We start from the raw sequence: 19,868 nt of genomic DNA, 5'->3' as shown, positions 1-19,868 counted from the left end.
GCTGTGCAGAAGCTTTTTAATTTGATGTAGTCCCATAGGTTTATGCTTGCCTTAGTCTTCTTTGTAATTGGATTCATTTCACTGAAGATATCTTTAAAATTTATGTGGAAAAGTGTTCTGCCAATATTTTCCTCTAAGTATCTGATAGTTTGTGGTCTAACATCCAAGTCCTTGATCCATTTGGAATTTACTTTTATATTTGGTGGAATATAGTGGTTCAGTTTCATTCCTCTGCATTTTTCAAACCATTTTTTTTCCAACACCATTTGTTGAAGAGACTCTGCTTTCCCCATTAAATAGTCTGGGCACCTTTGTCAAAGATTAGATGTCCATAGGTGTGGGGGCTTACTTCCAGGCTCTCAATTCTATTCCACTGGTCAGTGTGTCTACTAATGTTCCAGTACCAAGCAATTTTGATGACAACGGCCCTATATTATAATTTGAGATCTGGGAGTGTGATGCCTACAGTTCTGTTATTTCTTCTCAAGATTGTTTTGGCAATTATAGGTCTTTTCTGGTTCCAGATAAACATTTGTTGCATTTGTTCTATTATCCTAAAAAAATGTGGTTGGGATCTTGATGGGGATAGCATTAAATTTGTAGATGGCTCTGGGTAGTATATTCATTTTGATGATGTTAATCCTTCCAACCCATGAACATGGAATATCTTTTCATTTCTTTGTGTTTTTTTTCCTTTGTGTCTTTTTGAGTAATGACACATAATTTTCAATATACAAGTCTTTCACTTCTTTGGTTACGTTTATTCCTAGATATTTTATTGTTTTTGTTGCTATAGTAAAAGGAATTGATTTTGGGATTTCAGCTTCTTCTAACTTAGTGTTTGCATAGAGGAATGCCACTGACTTTTGAATGTTAATTTTGTAGCCTGACACCTTACTGTATTGCCTGATGATTTCTAAAAGCTTCTTGCTGGATTCCTTAGGTTTTTCTATGTGTACTATCATGTCATCTGCAAACAGGGGGAGTTTGACTTCTTCTCTTCCAATCTGTATCCCTTTAATTCCTTGTTCCTGCCTGATTGCTATGGCAAGAACTTCCAACACTATGTTGAATAGTAATGGTGGTAGTGGGCAGCCCTGTCTAATACCTGATCTGAGGGAAAATGCTTCCAGTTTTTCACCATTGAGTATGATGATGTTGGCTGTAGGTTTGCTATATATAGACTCCACTATCCTTAGGAATTTTCCATCTATTCCCATTTTTGTAGTGTTTTGATCATAAAGGGATGTTGTATTTTGTCAAAGGCTTTCTCTGCATCTATTGATATGACCATGTGGCTTTTGGTCTTGCTTTTGTTAATGTGGTAGATCACGTTGATTGATTTATGTATATTAAACCAACCTTGCATGCCTGGGATAAACCCCACTTGGTCATGATGAACAATCTTTTCAATATACTGCTGTATCCAGTTGGCTAAAATTTTGTTCAATATTTTCGCATCTATGTTCATCAGAGATATTGGTCTGTAGTTTTCTTTTTTGGTTGTGTCCCTGTCTGCTTTTGGTATAAAAGTGATGTTGGCTTCATAGAAGCTGGAAGGGAGTATTCCAGTGTCTTCAATCTTCTGGAAGACTTTTAAACGTAGAGGTATTAGTTCTTCTTAATGCTAATTATTTATGAGCAGTGGCATTTGAAAATTTTTTTAGCCTCCATGTAGTACTTGAATAATTTATAATAAATAAGCATTCTCGTTTATAGAACACTTACTGGTTTTCTTTACTATATGAAGAAACAAATTGAACAATTAATTTCTTTCTTCTTCTAGTCTTGTCACCATTACTTTCAGGAGTCTGTGCTCGTGACCTCTTACATTTGAACCTTCTTCTTATTGTTTACTCTTTTTGGAATGTAGACCTTCATCTCAAGGTTAGAGAAACCGTAAAGCTTCTTTTAGTCTGATGTGTTTGTTAGAGAAACACACGGTATTTATGATGCCACCTGTGAAAATAAACGATTGTTCACCAAGCGCCACAGACTGTATTTGTGGCAGGAAATTTAATTTGCTCACAAGCACCTGACAAGGAATCCTGATTACATTCCCTCCGACCTTGTTATAATTAATCTGGGAGAGCATGAGACTCGTTGGGCCTCTGGAGGGTAAAACATGTGCTTGGTGTGCTTTTCTCCTTAGAAAGATGTCTGTTGAGAGTCTGCAGTGTATTCACTTTTAAATAAAGCACCGAATCACCTGTGTTAATTATGGAGAGTGAAGGACAGGGTGCCTGGGCCCCTGGCCTGAAACTTTCCCCAGTGGGAAGTCAGGGAACATGGAACTCCCCTATCAGCTCCAAACTCCAAGCTAAGAGGAAATCAATATTTCTCTCTCTCTCTCTTTCTTCCTCTCTTTCTTTCTTCTTTCATTCTTTTCCTTCTGTTCTTCTTTCCTTCCTCCCTCCCTTCCTTTCTTTTTTCTTTTTCCTTCCTTTCTTCCATCTTTATTTATCTATTTATTTTCTTATAGAAACAGAAACCAAGAAGGAAGGGGGAGATAGAGAGAGAGGGAGGGAGAAAGAGAGACACCTACTTCATTGAAGCAGTACTGCTTCACCACTCACTCACAAAGTTTCTTCCATGCAGATAGGAACATAGGCTTGACCCATGCCCTTGTGCACTATAATGTATACAATCAATCAGGTGTGCTACAGCTCAGACCCCCAGTTTTCTTTCTAGTGACAAAATTACAGGTGGAAAGAAAATACCTGGATGCTGGTTAATTGAGTTGAGAAACAAAAGTCTCAAGTCTCTGGCATGAAGTTTTAAGAGTTTAAGGCTCAGGATGGGAGGTGTCACAGTGAATAAAGCACTGGATTTAGACATAAGGCCCCAAGGTTAAGCCCTGGCAGTGCATGCACCAGAGGGATGCACTGGTTCACTTTCTCTCTCTGTAACTAATTGATGAATTAATATTTAATTTTTAAAAATCCAGGGTTTGGGGGACTGGAAGGTATTTCACCCAGTAGAGTGTACTTGCTACTATGCATGAGGAGCAGGGTTTAAGCTCCTGTTATTACATAGAAGCACATGCAGGGGAGGAAGTTTCATGAGTGGTAGAGCAGTACTGCAATCTCTCTCTTTTTCTCTCTTTATTTCTCTCCCTCTCTTTCTGTATGTATGTGTGTGTTTCCCACTCTCTAATTAAAAGAAAAAAAAATTACCACCAGAGCAGTTGAATCCTACAGGCATTGAGCCCCAGTGATAACCCTGGTAACAAATAACCACAACAATAAAAAGAGGGACCCTCTTTTCTTTTTTAGATATCAAATGCAAGCAAAAACTAGCAAAGTCTTGTGCCCCTTGGAATATACCTAAAATAGGCCTAAGAGCTTTTTCCAAAATGGAGACCCCAAATCTTCATCTATAATTTTCTTGTCTTTAGGTTCATGATTAGTCAATAATTTGTTCTGCTTTATATCTTAACTCTTTTTCAGGCACCAGGTTCCAGATGATACCATGATGCCAACCTGACTTCCTTGGGCAGACAACCTCACCATGTGTCTTGGAGCCCCATCTCCCCAGAGCCCTTTCCCACTACAGAAAGAGAGAGACAGGCTGGAAGTATGGATCGACCAGTCAACGCCTATGTTCCATAGAGAAGCAATTACAGAAGCCAGACCTTCCACCTTCTGCATCCCATAATGACCTGGGTCCATACTCCCAGAGGGATAAGGAATAGGAAAGCTACCAAGGGAGGGGATTGGATATGGAGCTCTGGGGGGTGGGCATTGTGTGGAAATGTACCACTCTTATCCTAGTCTTGTCAATATTTCCATTTTATACATAAAAATTAAAAAAAGATTAACTAGATGCCAGAGCACTGCTTATCTATGGCTCATGGTGGTGCAGGGGCTAGAACCTGGGACCTCAGGTGCCTTAGGCATGAAAATCTTTTGCAGAACTATTTGCTGTCTCCTCAGCCTTAGCAATTGTTTAGTTATGTGAACTGAAAGTTAGTAGTTAATTTGGTGTTGTAATCAATGTCTTTTGAGCACCAGTTTAGTTATAAATGTTAATTAATTTAATAATCACAGTGATCTTATGAGACTAGTATTAGTGTCATTTGCCCCAAGTTTATGGATTAAGATACTGGGTGGCAACACTGGAGAGTTGAGGAGCACAGGACTTCTCCTCATGGTGAGAGAGGAAAGGTGGGGGTGGGGTACTAAGTGTGTGTCTCTTACCGTCACACCTGATCAGTCACCCACTGGGAATGAAGACTTCGTGACTCGTCCCCCCCGGAAGTTGCAGTAACTGAAGGATGCACTGTGTACTGTGTTCTCCCATCCTGTTCTACCCCTCCGTCCTGCTCTCTCCTACCCTTGTTCTGCCCACCCTATGCTCCAAGCATGCTGGCTGGCTTGAGAGCATTGAATAAATACCTTAAGCTTAGCTGCAAAAAATAAAAAAATAAAAAGGGGAGGACCCTGCTTCATGCCTCCAGCCCCCACCTGCATGGGGTGGGGGGAAGCATCACAAGTGGTGAGCAGTGTTGCAGGTCTCCCTATCATCTATCTATCTATCTATCTATCTATCTATCTATCTATCTATCTATGTATCATCTATCTATCTTTCTATCTCCCTGTCCCCTCTCAATTTTTCTCTATCTTATCAATACTATTACTACTACTACTACTACTAACAACAACAACAAAAGGCATCTAGGACTCCAGAGTTGAGGTTTACAGGGAGCTCAGTGGTAGAAGGCATGCATGAGAACCTGGGTTTGATTCTGTTACTGCATTTAAAATATTTTTTTAATTTAAAATTTTTTTGCCACTAGGGTTATTGCTAGGGTTTGAGTCCCTGCACTGATGACTCTGCTACTCCTAGTTATCATTTTTTATTTTTTCTCATAGACACAGAAAGAAATAGGGAGAAAGTAAAGGAGAGAGAGAGAGAGAGATACCTGCAGCACTGCTTCATTGTGAAGTTTCTCTCCTGCAGGTGGGGACCAGGGGATTGGGCCTGGGTCCCTGTGTGTGGTAAAGTGTGCAGTCTATTAGATACAGCACTGTCCTGCCCCTCTGGCACCACATTAAAGAAAAAAAAAGGGGGAGCCGGGCAGTACCACAGTGGGTTAAATGCACGTGATGCGAAGTGCATGGACTGGCCTAAGGATCCCGGTTCGAATCTTCAGCTCCCCACCTGCAGGGGAGTCACTTCACAAGTGGTGAACCAGGTCTGCAAGTGTCTATCTTTCTCTCCTGGTCTCTGTCTTCCCCTCCTCTCTCCATTTCTCTCTGTCCTATCTAACAACGATGACATCAATAACAACAATAATAACTACAACAACAATAAAAAACAACAAGGGCAACAAAAGGGGAAGTAAATAAATATTTTTTTAAAAAAAGAATCCATGCATCCACACTCTGTGAGTCAGAACACAAAGTGGGTGCTTGCCAAGCATATGTCAAGGTTGGAAACCTCTCTTTGAACATGAGCTTTCTCCTGTGCACCCAGGAATCCCCTAAACTTGGTGGGCAGCACTGTGTGGATGGAGAGGCAGGTGCTCTGTCTCATTGTCCCTGAGCAGCGAAGCCCAGGCACTGCTGGGGGAGGGGGGGGAGGAAAGAGCGGGTGACTCTGGGGACCTTGATTAGCATGAGTCACAATCCTTGAGAGGGCCATCTGAAAGCAAGGATTAGAGTACCAAAGCCACTCAGCTCAACGTGGTAGAGAATAAGAGATCCTTGACCATTGGCTGAACAGCCAAAGACTGGGGTGACCATTCTGTCCCTCTTCTTGCCTTCTGAGTATCCAGGCAGCCAGTGTCTACAGCCTTAAAGAAAGCTAAGCAAGGGGGCGAGTGTGAGGGCCAGCAAGATAGTTCACCTGGATCATATTGTGTGCCTGCTTTGTCACACAGATGATCCAGGGTCCATCCCAGCCCCCACAGCACTGAGGTAAGCTCCTTGCTGTGGTCAGTTTCTTTCTCTCTCTCTCTCTCCCTCTCTCCCTTCCTTCCTTCCTTCCTTCCTTGTTCCTTCCTTCCTTCCTTTCTTTCTTTTCTTTCTTCCTTCCTTTCTTTCCTCCTCCTCTTCTTCCTATCTGAAAAAGGAAAAATGAAGTTATCCTGGGGCAGTGGAGGCCTAAGAATAACAAGAAAAAAAGAAACAACATATGAGCCTTACACCTTGAGCTGTAAGTAATATTTATTTGAAATGCTATTTATTTATTGGATAGAGACAAAGGAAATTGAGAAAGATGGGGGATATAGAGGAAGAGTGACAGAGAGACACCTGCAGCACTGCTCCTCCCCTCGCTAGTGGTGACTGGGGGTTTGAACCCTGGTCCTTATGCATTGTAGCATGTGCTTTCAAGCAGGTGTTCCATCACCTGGCTTCTATAAGTTTTATACACACACACACACACACACACACACACACACACACACACACACATATTACAAAATTAACACACATATTACAAAATTAACCAAAACTCTGTTCTTGAAAAAGATAGCTTTTAAACATTAGTATTTACTTTAAAAATTAGTATGTATTACACCATGCTTTTTTTTTTTTGTCACTAGGGTTATCACTAGAACTTGTTGCCTACATGGCTCCACCATTTCTGGTGGCTGGTTTTCCCTTTTTCTTTCTTCTTGGTAGAGGGAAAGGAGAGAAGTAATGAGAAGGAGAGACATTCGCAGTACTGCCCCACTACTCCTAAAGCTTCCTCCTCGCTCCAGGTCCTCGTGTGTGGTAATATGTGTGTGCTCAACCAGGTGAGCTGACTATATGTTAACGATTAAGTTTCCAGCTACTAAGCAAATGTGCTGACAAAAGAAAACAAACATAAACAGATACTTTAGGTAAAAAGATTTACAACAGATACAGATGAATACTGAATAATCAAAGCTAAAGTGTTATAATTTACTCTGAATATTAAAACTAAGAATCCTATATTTCTCATATAATTTGTTTTCCCCTGTCAGACCACAAAAGATAAGAAAACAACCAAGGAAATTTTCTCTATTTTATTAAGTGAAAACAAATCATACTTTTCCCTCGAAGCAATCTCTGGTTAAAATTAAGTTGCCAGAGAGTTGATTTCTTGCAATGTGATAACTTCAGTCTTCATTTAAAAAGCTGTAAGAGGGACCAGAAGATGACGCAGCCAGTAGAGTACACATGTACAAGGACACAGGTTTGAGTCCCAACCCCCACATGGTGGTACCTGCATGAGGGAAACTTCATGAGCGCTGAAGCAGAGCTGTGTTATCTCTCCTTTCTCCATTTCTCTCCCTTATTATCTCCCTGTCTCTCTTTTTAAAGATTTAATGAAACCCATATTTTAGGCTGGAAATTTATTTCAAGGACAATTCTGTAATGATGGTGCAATTCTGACAGTATGCAAAGAGACACACGTGAGGGGGCCGGGTGGTAGCGCACCTGGTTGAGCACACATGTTACAGTGCACAAGGACCCACGTTTGAGTCCCCGGTCCTCACCTGAAGGGGGAAATCTTCACAAGTGGTGAAGCAAGGCTGCAGGTTTCTCTCTGCCTCTCCCTCTCTATCCCCTCATATCCTCTCAATTTCTGGCAGTCTCTATCCAATAAATAAAGATAATTCAAATAAGAAAAAAACACAGAGATACGCACGTAGCATTTTTGACACTTCACACTTCAAGCTACGGTTCAGAGTTGTACATCTTAATGAACGGCCACAAAACAATGCACCCACTGAGTTCAAGGACTAGGATATGGCTACAAGCATGCAAGCCTGACTCATGCCCCATGTCCCTTCCTCCAACAAAGCATTCTCTTCCTCTCTATTTTTGGAGTCTCTGATGTAGTCTGTGCTTCTGTGTTTCATTCGAAGAGGCATCTGTATGATTTATCTGTAATGTTCTGGTCAGTGTAGCTCATGTGTGCCCAGTGCTGCCTCTGTTGTAGACGTATGTATGTATGTGCTGATGTTACCAGGACAGGGTTAAGATTGCTATGAAACTAACCTGTCTTCTGTCACATGTCTGTAGCGCATTTCTTTTGGGTATGTGCTCAGGGGTGTATTTTCTGATTCAGGTGTTCATGCATACTCTCAACTTTAGTAGTCAATGTTTTCTTTTTTTAAATTATCAAATTGATACAGAAAGAAAGTGAGAGGGAAGGGGGAGAGAGAGGGAGAGAGACGTTTGCAACACTGTTTCACCACTTGTGAAGCTTTTCCCCCGCTGCAGGTGGGGGCTGGGGGCTTGAACCTGGGTCCTTGTACATGGTAACGTGAGCTCAACTAGGTGCACCATCACCCAGCCCTTAGGAGTCAATGTTTTCAAAGTGATGATAACTCCCTCTACTGCTACCAGCACTATCCTGACTGCTAGGTATGCTGAACAACATTTAGCATCATCAGCTAGAAACTTGAGCCTTTCTGGCTGAGGTATAGCAGAATCGCATTGCAGTTTCCATTCTCACCATCTGGGTGACTAGTGCGATTAAGTACACCTTAATATATTTCTTGGCCATCTGAGTATCTTTCTTCATGAAAGAATCTATTCAAGTCTTTTGCCTGCTCTCTGCTGCATATATCTTCTTTTTTCTGGCCTATAAACGTAAAATGTATTTTTCTCTGTGGCTTGCTGTTTCACTCTCAATGTTTTTTTTTTAATGAAAAGAGGCATTTTAATATAGCTCAAATGTTTTCAGTAGTCTTTTAAATGTTTTATTTATTTTGGATAAAGACAGAGAAGTTGAGAGGGAAGGGGGATGTAGAGAGAAAAAGAATTATCTTCACCACTGCTTCACCACTTATGAAGCCTCCCCCCTACAGGTGCGGCATTTTCAGCAGTCTTCTGATTAGCATCACTATATAGAAAACATAATCACTAGGGCCCTCTACTTCTTGCTGGTGTCACTGAAAATAGTGGCCAGAAGTTCAACAAGATGACTTATTATGCAAATAACTTGTTCAAGTTAGAAGGTTGAGTTTGCAAGGCAGCCCAGGAGACATGAGATATCAGAAGTATTTCATCTTTGGTGGAGAGTAAAAGCAAGAGGTAGCTACAGTCTAAAAGGGTAAAATGGAAACCAGCTAATATTTTAACAAACCCCCAAATGCTGAATTTGGGCTAGTATGTGATTTTAAAATAACTGTGGCTCTCTGATACAAATGGAGTTTGCACCTATTTTGAGATACACTAAACTAGCTTCCCCTGGGTGCTTATAACAAAGATGGGAGGCAGAACAAGAGAGAGAAGGCTTCTTTTAGTGGCACACACACACAGGAGGGGACGGCCTGTAACTAAAGCAGTGCCTATTTCTGATCCCGTCTTTTATTTTTAAAGAATTTTAAAAGAATTTATTTTTAAAAACTATTTATTTATTTATTTTGGATAGAGACAGAAATTGAGAGGGAAGGGGGAGGTAGAGAGTGGAGGTGGGTGGTGGTGGTTGGGCAGTGGGGCACTGGGTTACGCGCACATAGTATGAAGTACAAGGACCTGCACAAGGATTTGAGTTCAAGCCTCTAGTTTCCCACCTGCAGGAGGTTCACTTCACAGGCAAATAGAAAGAGAGAGAGAGAGAGATAGAGAGAGAGAGAATGAGAGAGAGAGACCTATAGAACTGCTTCACTGCTCATTAAGCTTCCCCTCCACAAGTGGGAACTTGTGGTTTGAACCCAGACCTTTGTGCATTTTGCCAGGTGCACTACCACCTGGCCCCTGGTCCCCTCCCTGTCTTATACAAACCAAAAGCCTTAAGGTATTAGGATGGGCTTTTATACTGCTGGTATCAATGTAAATTGCTTCATTCCCTGTGGAAAATAGTCTGAAGCTTCCTCAGAACATTACAGATGAAACTGTCATAGGATTCAACATTTTTTCATCCTAGAAATTTATCTCAAGAACACAGACACACCTGTCCAAAGATGTCTATGCATACCTATGTTCATTAGTAGCACTATCTGTAATAGCCCAAACCTGAAAATGACCCAGATACCCAGTGATAGATGAATGGTTAAGAAAGTTGTGGTATATATTTGGGACATTACTTAGTTTAAAAACATATTCTCTTTTGCTACAACCTGGATGGATTTGAAGGAATCATGTTAAGCAAGATAAGCCAAAAGGAGAAGGGCACATACCAGATGATCTAAGAGGTGGAACTTTAATACATTAAAGGAAAAACACAGGGTGAAATTGATACTAGCTGCGGTTTATTGCAGTACAGCCAAGGACTTTAAAGGTGGGAGGTGGAAGGTGGATGAGAAGACATTGGGGATCCAGTGAGGATGGTGGAGGGAGACTTCAGTTGGTGGTGGGAGTGGTGCACAGACACCTACCATGGGGAGATAAGAAACTGTACTCGTCGGTAGCAGGCAAAAATTAGCAAAGTCATGGGCCCCTTAGAATATACCTAAAATAGACTTACTACCTTTTTCCAGAATGGAGACCCCACAGCTCATCTGTTATATTCTTGCCTTTGGGTTTCTGATTATCAAACAATTTGTTCTTCTTTATGCTTTTTCAGACACCAAGTTGCAGATGCTACCAGGATGCCAACCTGACTTCCCTGAGCAGATGACCTCACCACTATACTCTGGAGCCCCGCCTCCCCAGAGCCCTGCCCCACTAGGGAAATAAAGAAACAGGTTGGGAGTATGAATCCACCTGCCAACACCCATGCTCAGCGGGGAAGAAATTACAGAAGCCAGACCTTTCATCTTCTGCACCCCATAATGATCCTGGGTCCATGCTTCCAGTAGGATAAAAAACAGGAAAGCTTTCAAGGGAGGGGATGGGATACAGAACTGTGGTAGTGGGGACTGTGTGGAATTGTACCCCCTTTATCCTATGGTCTTGTTGATATTTTTTTATTTCATAAGCAAATTAAAAAAATAGAATTATAAATGAAAAGAAAAGAAACTGTACTCATGAGAATAAGTGTTTTGTAAATCATTTTAGACAAAAAAGATACTGTGGGGTGGGGAGATAGCATAATGGCTATATAAACAGACTCTTTCCTGCAGCCTTGAGGGCCCAGGTTCAATCAATCCCCCACAGCCCCAAAAGCCAGAGCTGAGCAGTGCTCTGTTAAAATAAAACCAAAACCAAACAAACAAAACTTGTGTTGGAGCAGCAAACCTACATACCCTGGTGGAGTTGGAAGTAGGTAAGAACATGTCCTAGAACAGGCCTACTCTATGTTTTCTTTAAAACATTCCAAATCAGGGAGGAGTCAGGAGGTTAAGCGCAGGTGGCACAAAGCTCAAGGACTGGCCTATGGATCCCAGTTCGAGCCCCTGGCTCCCCACCTGCAGGGGAGTTGCTTCAAAGGCAGTGAAGCAGGTCTGCAGGTGTCAGTCTTTCTCTCCCCTTCTCTGTCTTCCCTCCTCTCTCCACTTCTCTCTGTCCTATCCAACAATGATGACATCAACAACAACAATAATAACTACAACAATAAAATAAGAGCAACAAAAGGCAATAAATAAATAAATTTAAAAAATGTCCCAAATTGGTTCTTTTTGAGATTCGTGTGTGTGTGTGTGTGTGTGTATGAATTATAAAGCTAAATACCACAAAATCGTAGGTAGTGAGAAAGAACTAAGATTTCTACAGACTTTTCCCTGATACAATTGTTGACATCAGAGTGGTAAGTTCAAGATGGTCAGCAAATAATTGAACTAGTCACTAGAACAAAAGCCAGCTTCCTTTACAAAGATGACAATAGAATCCAGAATCTCTGCAACGTATTTCTCACAGTGTCCAGTACATAATAAAAAATACTAGAGTAGTAGCAAAATAGAAAAATGTGATTCAAAGTTCAGGGAGAAAAAAAATTAAGAATAAGGTGGTTCAGATAATTGATTTAACATGCAGAAATTTTAAAGTAACTGTTGTAAATTAGTTAGTTCAGAGAAAATTAAAGACAATATTCAAATAATTAAGAATTTAATGAGTGATTGGTTGGGAGAATCTCAAGAAAGAAATGGAAGATATATATGAACCAAATAGTATTTTTAGAACTAAAAATATATAAAACTAAAATGAAAATAAGCCATTGAATAAAAGTGAATTAACAGGAGATAGCAGATGCGAATTCCATAAACTTGAAGAAAGATCAATAAAAATCATCTAACTTGGGGGCTGGGTGGTAGTGTACTGGGTTAAGCCCACATAGTGTGAAGCACAAGGACCAGTGAAAGGATCCTGGTTTGAGCCCCCAGTTCCCCATTTGCAGGGGGCTTACTTCACTGTCAGGGAAGGAGATCTGCAGATGTCTTTCTTTCCCCCTCTCTGTCTTCCCCTCCTCTCTTGATTTCTCTCTGTCCTGTCCAACAGCAATAATGACAACAGTAACAATAACAACAACAACGACAAAATGGAAAATGGTCTCCAGGACCAGTGGATTCATAGTGCAGACACTGAGCCCCAGCACTAACCCTGGAGGTAAAAAACAAACAAACAAACAAATGAACAAACAAAAAAACTAACCTGAGGGACAGAGAGCTAAGCAAAGTGAGGAGGCACCTAAGAAGTGTGTCAAATGGTCTAATCTGGGCAACAAGAGTTTCATAGAGACATGACAATAAAAAAGGGAGGGTGGTGAAATGTCAACTATGTTAAAAAATAGCTCACTGAGTCCAAGCAAAGATAAATAAAACCACATTTACTCATAGCATGATCATATGGCTGAAAGTCAAAGATAAAGAGAAGACCCTAAAAGTTGCTAGAGAGAAAAGACAGTGCATATGGGAGTCACTGACAAGCAAATGCACTGCTAGTTTTTCAGCATAAATAATACAGGCTAGAAGACATTGATATGACATTTCTAAAAGGCTGAAAGAAAAACTGTCATACCAAGTTTTTACATATAGGATAAAATAGCTACCAAAACTCACAGTTAAGTAAAATGATTTTCAGATAAACAAAAGTTGAGACAACTTGTCAGTTACCAGGAGAACTGTAGTTGAAGAAACTCTAAATGATTTAAAAAATTTTTTTAGGGATAGCGGTAAATGAGTTCAGATAGAAATCTGCATCTATGGAAAGCAAATAAAGAGACTCAGTAATGGTTAATATTCAGTAACCTAACATTAACCTTATCACTTTGGTAAACAGTTTGAAATTTCTTTCTTTTTTAATATTTTGTTTATTTATTCATGAGAAATGATAGGAGAGAGAGACAGAGAGAGAAAGAACCAGACATCACTCTGGTACATGTGCTGCCAGGGATTGAACTTGGGACCTCATGCTTGAGAGTCCAATGCCCTATCCGGTGTGCCATCTCCTGGACCATGACATCTCTTATGTAATCTTTCATTGTTGTTGTTTTATTCTTTTTTTTTTCCTTCTTTCTACCAGAGCACTGCTCAGCTCTGGTTTATGGTGGTGCAGGGGATTGAACCTGGTACTTTGGAGATTCAGGCATGAGAGTCTTTTTGCATAACCATTATGCTATCTACCCCCCGCCCAGTTTGACATTTTTTGTTTTATCTTACTTATTTATTTATTTTTGCCTCCAGGGTTATTGTGGGGGACTCAGTGCCAGCACTACGAATCCACTGCTCCTGGAGGCTATTTTCCCTGTTTTTGTTGCCCTTGTGGTTGTTATTGTTATTGTTGTTATAGCTGTTGTTGTTGGATAGGACAGAGAGAAATAGAGAGAGGAGGGGAAGACAGAGAGGAAGAGAGAAAGATAGATATCTGCAGACCTGCTTCACTGCTTGTGAAGCGACTCCCCTTCAGGAGGGGATCTGGGGGCTCGAACCGGGATCCTTACACCAGTCCTTGTGCTTTGCCCCATGTGTGCTTAACCTGCTGTGCTACCACCCACCCCTCCAGTCTGACACTGGCCGTGTGACCCAGCAATTCTACTTGTAGGTATTTACTCAAGAGCAATGAGAGTTTGCATCAATAGAAGAACATAAACACATACTCGTGGCAGCTTTGCTCATACTGACACCCAAATGCAAACAACCCAAGGATTTGTCAACTAATCCAAGGACAATATACTGAGAAGTCTTCACACAACAGAAAACTGCTGAGCAAGAAGACAGAATGAAATTGACACTAAAATCACAACCCTAAAAGGGAAAAAATTCATTTGATGTACATCATCAAAATTGAAATTTTTTTCTCTGTAAAAATTTGTATGAAGTGGGTGAAATGACAATGTAAGGCAACAACTTGACTTTCCAGCAATTAATATTGAGTGGAAATGGCTATGTGTTATATGAATTCCTATCTCCAGATGTAACATATACACTACTACAAAATATATAGGGTTACCAAGAACTTGGGTGGTGGACTGTGAAGATTTAGGGTGAAACAGGGTGTGTGTGTGTGTGTGTGTTTTAAAAGTACAAGAAAGATTATGGTGTTAGTCAAGTATTCAGAGTCTCTATAGTGTCAGATAGATAAAACTACACAGGTGATAAAACAGAATAGAGATTAACACACATGTGTTAGGCATGAGATAATTTTAAAATAACATATATGGATTCTATCAATGTTGATTCTGGCTGTAATATGTATGGTAGCTTTACAAAGTATTACTTTTGGGGAGGGCAAGTATAGGCAAAGTGTCCAAGGGTTCTCTCTATATTATCTTTATTTTTAATTTCATTGTGTTTTGTGGCACTAGGGTCTTATTTATACATGCATGATTTCACCATGTCCAGGGCAGATTTTTTCATTCTTTCTTTTTCAGGGATTAAGGAAAGAAGGAGAAAGAGAGGTGAGGCAAGGTGGCAGCACACTTGGTGGAGTGAACATGTCTCCATGCACAAGGACCTGGGTTAGGACCTACAGGGGAAAACTTTGCAAGTGGTGAAGCAGTACTGCAGGCCACTTTCTCTCTCTCTCTCTCTCTCTCCCTCTCTTTTCCCTCTCAATTTCTGGCTGAATAAATAAATCCAATAAATAAATAAAGATAATTTAAAAAATTAAAAGAGAGAGTGCTATGGTTCTCTGGTGCAGTGCTGGGGCATGCACATGATATGAGAAGCATCCTATCGAGTGACCTACCTTTCCAGCCCTGCTATATTGATACATTCTCTTGAAATTTTCCTATGAGAAAATAACCACATGTAGCACAGTTAGGACAGAGTTTCAGACTTCTTGATAAAAGTGCTTCCCTATGAAGAAATTAAAAAAAGACTAAGACTTTTCTTCCCTCTCCCCTGCCCTTCCTCCACATTCATTCATATATGGATGCCCTGGGGCAGGCAGAGAACCAGAGCACCTCTCTGGTATGTGTAATGACAGAAACCACACTCAGAAACTTGTGCTTAAGAGTTCGATGCCTTACCCACTGCACCACCTCCCAGAAAAAGCGAACTCTTAATTGTATGCCATCAGAGTATCATCTGCTTGTCAAGACGAATGACTTATGAGACCACTCATGGGTATGCTAGAAAACAAGGATATTGGACAGGATATCAAACACAAATTTAGAGTAGGCTCACTCTCAAAATGTGAATTTCAAGACTGTATTTTGGGGGCAAGGGAGACAGCATAATGGTCATGCAAAGTATCTGTCATGTCTGAAGCTTCAATGTCTCCGGTTCCATCCTCAACACTGCCATAAGCCAGAACTGAGCAGTACTGTGGGGAAAAAAAAAGGAGGGAGGGAGTGAGAGAGGGAAGGAAGGAAAGAGAGACCAGGCACACCTGGTTGAACGTACACATTACCATGCACAAGGACCTGGGCTCAATCCCTTGGTCTCCACCTGCAGGGGAGGAAGCTTCGTAAGTAGTGAAGCAGTGCTGCAGGTCTCTATCTCTGTGTATCTATCATCTCCTCCTTCTCTCCATTCCTCTCTCTATCCAAGAGGGAGAGGGAGGGAGGGAGGAGAGATAGAGGGAGAGAGAGATGTAGAGGGGTGTGGAGAGAGAGAGAGAGAGAGAGAGAGAGAGAGAGAGAGAGACTGACTATTTTGTCAAGTATTTATAAGTATTAGGATAGTTAGCTGAGAGGCCTGCTATCTCCTGGGGGTCTCAGCACAGGATCCAAGAGGAGTGCAGCAGGGCCCCCTAGTGGTTGATAGTGACACTGCACTCTGCGGTATCCTGCCAGCCCAACCCCACCTTTCTTTTTTTTTTTTTCTCTTTTAATTATTTTTATTGGCGATTTGATATTGATTTACAAAATTGCATGTCAACAGGGATATAACTCTATACCATTCCTACCACCAGAGTTCTGAATTCCAAGTTCCTCCACTGCAAACCACCACAGCTCTCCCGGGGTTGCAGACAGGGATTAGCTGTCATCTTTACAACTATCCGTCTACATTTGTACATATTTGCCCTCTTTTTCTTCCAGGTCCTCTATGCCCCTCCAAGCCACACATAACCCTGTCACTACATCAAAATATTTCTTTTTCATGCCCTCTCTCTGAGACCTGGTAATGCTGGAGTTCAGAGCCCTCTTATCCTCTTCCTCCTGTCTCCTTTCCCCCACTGGGAGCATGGATTAAAGTTGTTTTTAGGGTGCAAAAGGTAGGAGTTCTGGCTTCTATAATTGCTTCTCTGCTGAAATTGGGTGTTGATAGGTTGATCCATTCCCCCAGCCTGTTTCTGTCTTTCCCTAGTGAGGCAGGGCTCTGAGGCTCCAGGACACATTGGTGAGACGGTCTTCCCGGAGAAGTCAGGGTGGAATCATGGTTGCATCTATAACTTGGTGTGTGGAAGGTGGCAGGACATAAAGTGAGACGAAATGATTAATGAACAGGAACTAAAAAGAGGAAGAGAGCAGATGAGATTGGCAGCCCCATCCTTCTTATCCTGCCCGGAGACACTCAGCAGACAAGTGAGTAAGATCCAGGGCCGCAGTCCTCTGTGACCCACCGTCCTCCACTGTGAACTGGCATGATGACTGCATCTCAAGGGAAAGCTCAATATACCTGAGGAGCTGGGAGTCCTGGAGGCTGAAACCCCACAGACATGTGGGCACCCACAGGAGGGCAAGCTCTCACCCCAGCCAGATGCCTCAGACCCTCTTCTGTAAGTGGGTGCTGTGAGGACCAAGCTTTAAATGAGCAGGTTCTCCAGGCTTCCCAGTGTAGACTCACGGGGTGGGGGGAGGACCCAGGAGCCATGACCGGGATGGGGCCACCAACAATGTGAGCCAGCCCCATAGTTCCCTAAAACCCAAGTTCAGCCACCTCTGTGCTCCTCCCTCAGTTCTCAGATCAAGCCCTTCTCTGAGTGAGATCTCAGCTGAACACACCCAGAGCTGAAACTCCCCCCCCCCCACGCCACCTGCTAAGTTCTCCTTCTGGCTTCTAACTATGTATCTGCTGTCTCTGTCCTCACATACATCAGAAGTCAGTGAACAAAGGGGCCAGGTAGTCGTCCACTTGGTTGAGCGCACACGTCACCATGTGCAAAGACCAAGGTTCTAGTCCCTGGTCCCCACCTGCAAAGGGGAAGCTTTGTGAGTAGTGAAGTAGGGCTATAGATCCCTCTCTAGCTCTACTCACCCTCAATTTCTGAATTTATAAAACAAGTCAGTAAATGACTGAAGCATGAGTGACCGCATAAGGAACCTCAACTCTCCCATTTGTAGGGTAGCCCTCTCTGTGATGTCTCTTCCAGGCTAGTGACCAAGGTTTTTCCACTAGGACTCTGTTTATGCCTTTTCCTGTTGAGGGGCCTCATTCGGTCAGCTGTCCTTGTCTTTGACTCCTCAGGTATCTACATCCACTGGCTTGTACCTTCCCTGAACTATGTATCTTTCTCTCTTGGGCACCACTCTGTTCTGCCTTGTCTGGGACAGTCTCCTTCTTGGCCTGGCCTGGGGACATCTCCTCTTCCTCATCACCTCCTCTTCCTCCCTTTTATTTTATTTTTAAGATTTTTTTTTATTTATGAGAGAGATAGGAGAGAACCAGAGCATCACTCTGGTACATGTGATGCCAGCATTTGAACTAAGAACCTCATGTTTGAGAGTCCATTGCTTTATTTGCTGCACTACCTCCTCACCCTCAGGAAGCCAGCACTGGGGCTTCTTCCTTTGGACAACCTCCTGACAGCGCTCTTCCTGCAGTAGCCCAACAAAGCTGGTTCCCCACAGTGGGAGAAGATTCTAGAATTCTTCATATCTGCTTTGTCTCTTCTGAACTCACGGGAGGGTTAGCCTTCCCCAGTCCCTATGACAAATTTGACAGGACAACCAGTTCTGGTCAATGGAGAAGCATGTGCCTTCTAGACTCAGGCATGATCTAGCCAGTGACTGCAGGGCCTTCCAGGTCTTTATGCCACAGGCATGTCACTCTCGGTGACATGTGGGGCAGTGGATACACCTCAGGATCCAGGCCAATGAAACCAGGAGCCACCATGTGAAGGACACTGCCCCAGAGGGTCCCTCAGACTCCAGGGCATGTTGGCCATCTAAGTGGTGAACTTGGAGTCTATCCTATGACAGAGTAGCACCCTGGCTGAGTCACCAATGTGCACAGTTTGTTGAGTGAGTGCAGTTTTGTGAAGTGTAAAGACCAACATGTCACTCAGTTATCACAGTTATCATCAAGGGATAGATAGCAGGTGCACAGTCTGTCACTAAGGGCGTGACCCCTATGCAGCATGGCAACATTGTAGGGCTGGGGGTGGAGAGATGATGAATGGATGCAGTGCTCCATGGGAGAGAAACATCCTCTCTTTTAGGGTTTAAGAAGGGCTTGCCTGAGACCTGCTTCTCTACTACATCTCTGATGAAAAGATTACAGTGAATCCACTGCCACTGGCAGAAGACCATCATTTCCTCCAGCTATGTAGTGCCTGGGGTAGAAAAACAGCATTTTCCCTTGGATGTGTAAGGCACCTCTCTCTCTCTCTCTCCCTCTCTGATACACACATACATACAGCTCTAGTCCCTGCCAATAGTCCTGAAATCTCTACTATAATAAATATCTCTTATGGGGTGGGTGGTGGGGCACTTGGTTGAAGCACTCACATTATACAAGAGAACCAAGGTTCAAATCCCCTCTCCCCCACTTGCGGAGGGAGGGAGGGAAAGCTTCATGAACAGTGAAGCAGGTCTGCAGGTGTCTACCTTTCTGGCTCCTTCTCTAGCCCCCCTCCCCTCTCAATATATATCTGTCCTATCTAATAAAAAAGAAAAAGAAAGAGAGGAAAAGAAGAAATGACTGTCTGGAGTGGTGGATTTATTGTGCAGGCACTGGGCCCCAGCAATAACCCTGGTGCTGATTTAAAAAAATATTTTATTATTTTTCTTTTTATTATCAACGGTTATTGTTGGGATTAGGTGTCTGCATGACAAATCCACTACTTTTGATGGCTTTCTCCCTCCACTTCTTTCCTTGAGAAGGAAGGGGGAAATAGATATCTGCATCACTGTTTCACTGCTTGTGAAGCTTCCCCACTGCAGGTGGGGACCAGAGACTTGAACCTGGATCCTGGCACATGGTAGCATATGCACTCTACCACCTCCTGGCCCCCTAATAAACATATCTTAATATGAATCTTCTATTTTAGCTTTAGCTCTGCATCTTTAAGGGTGGCTAGAAACTATCACCACATGGATTCTTCTTTCCTTTACATTTTTTAAAAAAATTGATAGGGTAGAAAGAAATTGAATGGGAAGGAAGAGATTGAGAGAGAGAGAGAGATGCCTGAAGTGCTGTTTCATTGCTCATGAAGTTTTCCCCCTGCAGGTAGGGTCTGGGTACTTGAACCTAGATCTTTGTGCATGGTAATATGTGTGCTCAGTATGATGCACCCTTGCCCAGTCCCTTGAATTTGATTTCTAAGCAGGGTTCTGCTAACCTTTTACTGGGTGGACTGTCCCCTTGAAGGTCTGTGTATAGCTCTTTCTTGGCCTTTTTCTCCTGAAAATCATTTCTTCTTTGTCTTTCTCTGGGTCCGTCCTTTCAACTCTTGCTG

The sequence above is a fragment of the Erinaceus europaeus genome, chromosome 1 (genome assembly GCF_950295315.1).
Source record: "Erinaceus europaeus chromosome 1, mEriEur2.1, whole genome shotgun sequence".
NCBI lineage: Eukaryota > Metazoa > Chordata > Mammalia > Eulipotyphla > Erinaceidae > Erinaceus > Erinaceus europaeus.
Note: the sequence above shows the minus strand (reverse complement) of the source record.